Source organism: Lepeophtheirus salmonis, chromosome 2 (assembly GCF_016086655.4).
Source record: "Lepeophtheirus salmonis chromosome 2, UVic_Lsal_1.4, whole genome shotgun sequence".
Taxonomy (NCBI): Eukaryota; Metazoa; Arthropoda; class Copepoda; order Siphonostomatoida; family Caligidae; genus Lepeophtheirus; species Lepeophtheirus salmonis.
Genome location: NC_052132.2, coordinates 6,136,647 through 6,142,207, shown reverse-complemented (window position 1 = coordinate 6,142,207; position 5,561 = coordinate 6,136,647). Strand labels below are relative to the sequence as shown.

The 5,561-nt window shown below is 29.9% G+C and overlaps 1 long non-coding RNA gene across 1 annotated transcript; it reads left to right on the top strand.

The window, feature by feature from the left end:
• Positions 1–307: 307 nt before the first annotated feature.
• Positions 308–2,455, top strand: LOC121132177 (uncharacterized). Its single transcript, XR_005869256.2, has 4 exons — positions 308–1,263; positions 1,377–1,869; positions 2,030–2,152; positions 2,229–2,455. It is a non-coding gene; the product is annotated as an uncharacterized lncRNA (long non-coding RNA).
• The last annotated feature ends 3,106 nt before the right edge of the window (positions 2,456–5,561 follow it).

Here is a 5,561-nt window from a genome sequence, read left to right as displayed (position 1 = left end):
CTCTTTCCTAAAAGGCTTTAGTGTTCTAAAAAGACTGTTTTGAACTCATTTCGGAATAAATACGTAAGAGTACTTTTTTTCATTATATACTTACAGTAAAGGAAATAGGTATTTATCTCCATCAAATTAATGTGCTTCTTCTAGAGACTTTCTTTTATTGCTTTGTCCGTACGCTTTGAGTAGTGTCATGCTGGAAGACACAGACTATTTTCAATGCTCTGCCTGGAAGGAACAAGGTTGTAGCCAAATATTTTCCGGAGAATTGAAAGGTCATCAATCCTTTCGTTGTAGTAAAGTTGTAACTTTCACTTAGCAAAGAAACATCCCCTAAGCATAATGTTTTCACCCTCGTGCTTGACAGTTGGGATGGTTTTCTAAGGGCCGTACTCAGCATTTTTCTTCTTTTGATTATATTCTGTTTCTCACAGTTAAAATAAACCTACTATTAAAGTTAAAGTATTTTGTTTTTGTTTATCAGTGGGCAAACTTATAAAATCGGCAAATGATCAAATACCTATTTTCTACTCTTTATAAATGTAGTAATTCATTTACTCATCTTTTCCACTCCATGGTATTAATATATCCCTTCTTGTGCTCTTGTGTTGCCTTGAATGACTGTAAAATGTCATTGTCGGGCTGGAAGACATATCAACGGCCCATTTTCAATACCCAACTCTGAGGTGAAGAGGTGTTTGCCTAATATTTTCAGAATTAGCCCGTTCATTCTCTCTTTGATACAATGAAGCCCCTTTAGCATAGAAAACTCTCAAAACATAAAATTTTCCACCCCCATGCTAGATAGCCGGGATTATGTTAAAATAACCCTACCATTAAAATTATAGACTGTTCTTATATTTCTCAGTGGTAAACTTACAAAATTGACATAGGTTCATATGCTGTTTTTTCTTCAGAGTATATAAGGAATTTCTTGGCACAATTGACAAAATTATGATACAATACAATAGTTGACATATTGATAATTATACTTAAATTATTGTTGTTGCAAATATGAAATATAACACAAAAACGCACTTGTTTTACATCTGTAACGCCTCGTTGGTAATTTTGAATAGTTAGTAGTATACCGATACATAAGCACAGCCCTTAAATAGCTAAATCTTATTTTTCATGTCACGGGAGAATGAGGTTTGGGCTATGTGAAAGGGTCAATTATATCAACGTGGATGAGGACAAGTCTCACTGATGGCTTATTGAACAAAAAAAGTGGGCTTGGATGTTCTGAAAGGCTTCGTTTGTTGACATGTAATGCATTTTTTAGTGATTTATTTTTAATATCAGAAAGTAACTTAGGCAAAGTATAGAAAAGTGAGACTCTGCTTAAAGTATCTTTGAACACCGTATATTTATCTTTATAGCTTGAAAGAATAATCGTAGGTGAAGTTCTGGAGACAACACAGCGATACAACACGAGTCTTTGTTGTCAAACCCTGCAAATAAAGTTCCTGAAACATTCTTGAGATAAGGTTTAACTTAAAAATTTAAAAAAATTAGGGTCATGGGTTTGGAGTGACAAAACTGGATTTATGGACTTCCAATATTCATCTCTTGTTCGAGAAGCAATCAGTATATCATCAAGATAATCGAAAATAAAATTTTTTAATCTCTCTTTCTTTTATTGAGACGATCAATTTTGGCTAATTTTATTGCAATTTTTGGGGCTTCCTATGTATTAATAAGAATACTATGTTTTTGGAAAAAGATGTTAATTCTTGTAAGAATAGAAATATAATCCACACTCAATTTTAAGAAAAAAACATTCTAGCTTGCTTTTGTGTTGACATACCACTTATGTGTAATTTCATTTCCCTTCATCCTTCTGTTAAAACTGTGCATCAAAATCAATAAAAGGTGAAATTTCATTTATTTTTTACTTCATTTTTTCAAAATTCATTTTTCCTACCTTATGAAACATTTTTTACTGGATAAAAATTCATTTATCCTTTGATAGTGAACTGGGATTTTCTGCACCCCAAATTTGATAAAATTGCTTTAAATTTTATTTAAATAGCTTTTACTACTCGAAACAGCAATAATATTCTCCAAAGACATCCTTCAGAATAAATGCAACTTTATTTTGTTGAAAAATGCATTTCCTTGAAACTACTCGCAAATTATGCAATTTTTAATCAAGGTTTGTTGAATTTGATAAATTTGTTCACTTTTTAGTTGTTACTTTACTTTGTCTATTTCCCTTTTTTCAATTTAAGGTAAACGCATTGCTATAAATGTAACATCAGCTGTTATTACATCGATCAAATTCAATCTTATCGAAGCTCTCGTTGAAAATGAGATTATAATTTGTATAATATTTTAACCATAATAATCACAAATTATATCTTGTCAATGCCCAAATCTAATACTGATATCATTCATTATCGTAATTTTGAGTTAATGTTAACTTTTGTAGTAAGAAATAAAATTCGCTTAATAATTATGTTAATGTTTAATTCCAAAAAAAAGGATCTTCACTAACTAAGGGCTTAATTTGTTAAAAATGGCAATTTAAGAGGAAGAAACTTTTGTATGTTATTTTATAACGTTTGTGAATATGAAAAAAAAAGTTGAAAAAATTATGTAGTAGGTATTTACATCTAAATAAAAAACTTTAATTTAAATGTCAAAAGCAAAAATATGATTTAATCTCAGATTTAAAATCGAAAAAAAACTTTTTGATATTTTTGGAAAGCTTAGAGTAAATACATGAACATGTTTTGGCTTTATTGCTATAATACGTAGTGAATATCGATATTCTAAAAAAATAACAAAAAAGCTTTATTTTTTCAAAAGTATTTCAAAGTATAATTATGTAAATGTTTAATTCCAATTCATGAATTACGTCAAAAAAAAAAAAGGATCTTCACTAACTAAGTGCTTAATTTGTTAAAAATATTTTAACCATAAATATCATAGATGAAAATAATACTTAAATAATGTAGGTCCTATTTTTGTAGTTGCTAACAAAATACAGGGTGACTAGGAAAAAAAATCCGTTTAAGACATCACTTTTTTACCTCTAAAATAGTTTATATTCTTCTAAACGAATAACGGGCTTGAAATACTTCGATTTCAAGCCTTCAATAAAGGTTATGAGGCGTGGTAGTTGTTTTTAAGATGTCGGAGTAATGGCACCAACAGCTACGAATTTTTGATTTACTCTAGACTCATTTGAACTTATCTTACACACAAATCTTATAAATCGTCAGAATCACTCCATAACTTGAGATTCCAGATTACTGTGTCTATTGAATAAGGTTATGGAGTCACCTAAACCAAGTTTTCACCCTCAGTTATGGTTATGGGTGTCATCTCATCATATATCCAAGTAATACACACACCTTTTTTCCAATCAATGGGCCAAGAATGGACTCTAATGCTTACATCCAGGTGCTTCAGGAGGTTTTCAAGCCCCGGATTGACACCAATTATCCAAAAGGAGATATTTTTGATGACAATAGTGCACTCTTTGTCAAATCTCTAAAAACTCTTGAAAGTTTTGGCCTGAACAATTTGAAAAAATTGGTCAAAGGAGATGAGGCTCCCCTCATCACCAGACCAAAATCCTTTCGATTTATATTTTCGATAGGAAGGCTTGACACATTCGCCATTAAATTTGCAATGCAATCAAGGACACTTAATCTGGGAATATGTATAAATGGACGAGTAAGAAATCTGTCCGGCGTGTCGGTGTTTTTGCGCTGAGGGCTCAAATTTCTGAGTTTTAATTTAGGTATGTATATACTGAAAACTTTATTTTTAAACTTTAAAATATTCATATTTATAACTTAGTTATACGGCTTACTTTTTAAATTTTACGAATTGAATTTTTTTATAGCCCTTGTATATATTTTATTTTAATTTATTAAAGTTGTTCTCATTATTCTTTCATTTTTGAGGAGAGAACATATACTGACATAAACTATAAAGTGTAACGACAAATGTGTTTGTCGAAGATTAACCCCCAGGAGTTATAATGTACCTTTTGTTGGACTCGGAAGCGAATTGAGGATCGACATGGGAGAAATTCTTGTCTATATGTTTGCTAGATACGGAGTGGGATTTGTGTTGATTTCCTTCATTTCATAGATAATTGCAGTTAATTTAATGAAACGTCAACGCAACTCAGCTGCTCTTCTCTAATGCATTCTTCAAAATGTCAGCCTGACCTGGTAAAATGACTGTTTCTTTTTTTTTAAATATTGATGGATAGTATTATTTTCATATATGGACATGTTATTTCAAATGACGCTAAATAGAATAATTTCAACTATTTTTCTCCATTTTGTAGTTTCATTATATGTGCAGTTTCTTTCACTTGAACCAATAAAAGAGAAATACTGTTTTTGTTAAAGTAATCTCAGACCCTTTACGTTTTAATAAACTAATGTGTACTTATTTTTTTTTAATAGTTTAACACTTTTGCAACAATAAGACAACATAATAACTTTTTTTTTAATATTTATTTAATTGTTTAGATGGAATTGCACTAATTAAGTATAAATACGCATTAAAATAATACAATTACTCAATCCGACCTATGATTCTTTTTAGTTTATAGAGTTGTATCAAATATGACCTAGAAAGACACTAAATGTAGTTAGAACTTAAAATCATTATTAATTCATTCTTGAAGAGAGAACATTTACGTATAAAGTTATAACTATGTGATTTCTCATGAAAAACAAAGAGTAACAATCAAGATTTGTTTGTGAGTTATAAGTGTAAGTCTTTGTTAGACTGGGAGTAGAATTAAGGATCTACATCGGAGTAATTCAAGCCTATAAGTCCATGCTATATAAGGAATGGAATATTGTTAAATTTTTGGGTCCTTTCATTTTTACATACCCCGGCAAGTCAAATTTGATACAATTCTAGGAAAAGCCCTAATATTTTTCTGGTTATAAACATTTACTTTTTTATAAATGGTAGCTCACAAAGATTTCGAAAATGTTCCCTAAATCCAAAATTTAATCTCACTTAGGATTGGTCTTTCAAATTTATATGTATACAAAATGTATATTTCCTTTACTAGGAGCGACCGTGAGCCAAACTTACGCATATTGTGTTCAATATAATAATTTAATGCAATAAAGATGTTACCTGAGCTGCATTGCTCAATTAATAATTAAATTAACGTTTGATAAATGTTATTAACATTTATCAAAAGTAAATACTTTAAATTATTATTAAAGATAATACTTTAATTATCCCTAAATTAAGAACCATTGGTAAAGCAAAATAATTTCGTGTATGAAGAATACAAAAAGTTAAAAGAAAATCAATTCGAATGATAACGAAGATTCTTTAGTATACAATATTAGTGAAAGCAATCTACCTACCAGTGAGCTTTTCAACAAACCCGCAGAGGTATATATTTAAAACCCAGGATTAAATGAATAAAATTGCATACACACAAAGACTGTTAGAATATATATACAATGGTTTTTTTATTATTTTTATTCAAGAAATTTACAAATGACCGGCTGAAGATAACGGTAGAGCCCCTATTGATCATATAGATAGTTTTCTGTATGTTTCAGAGC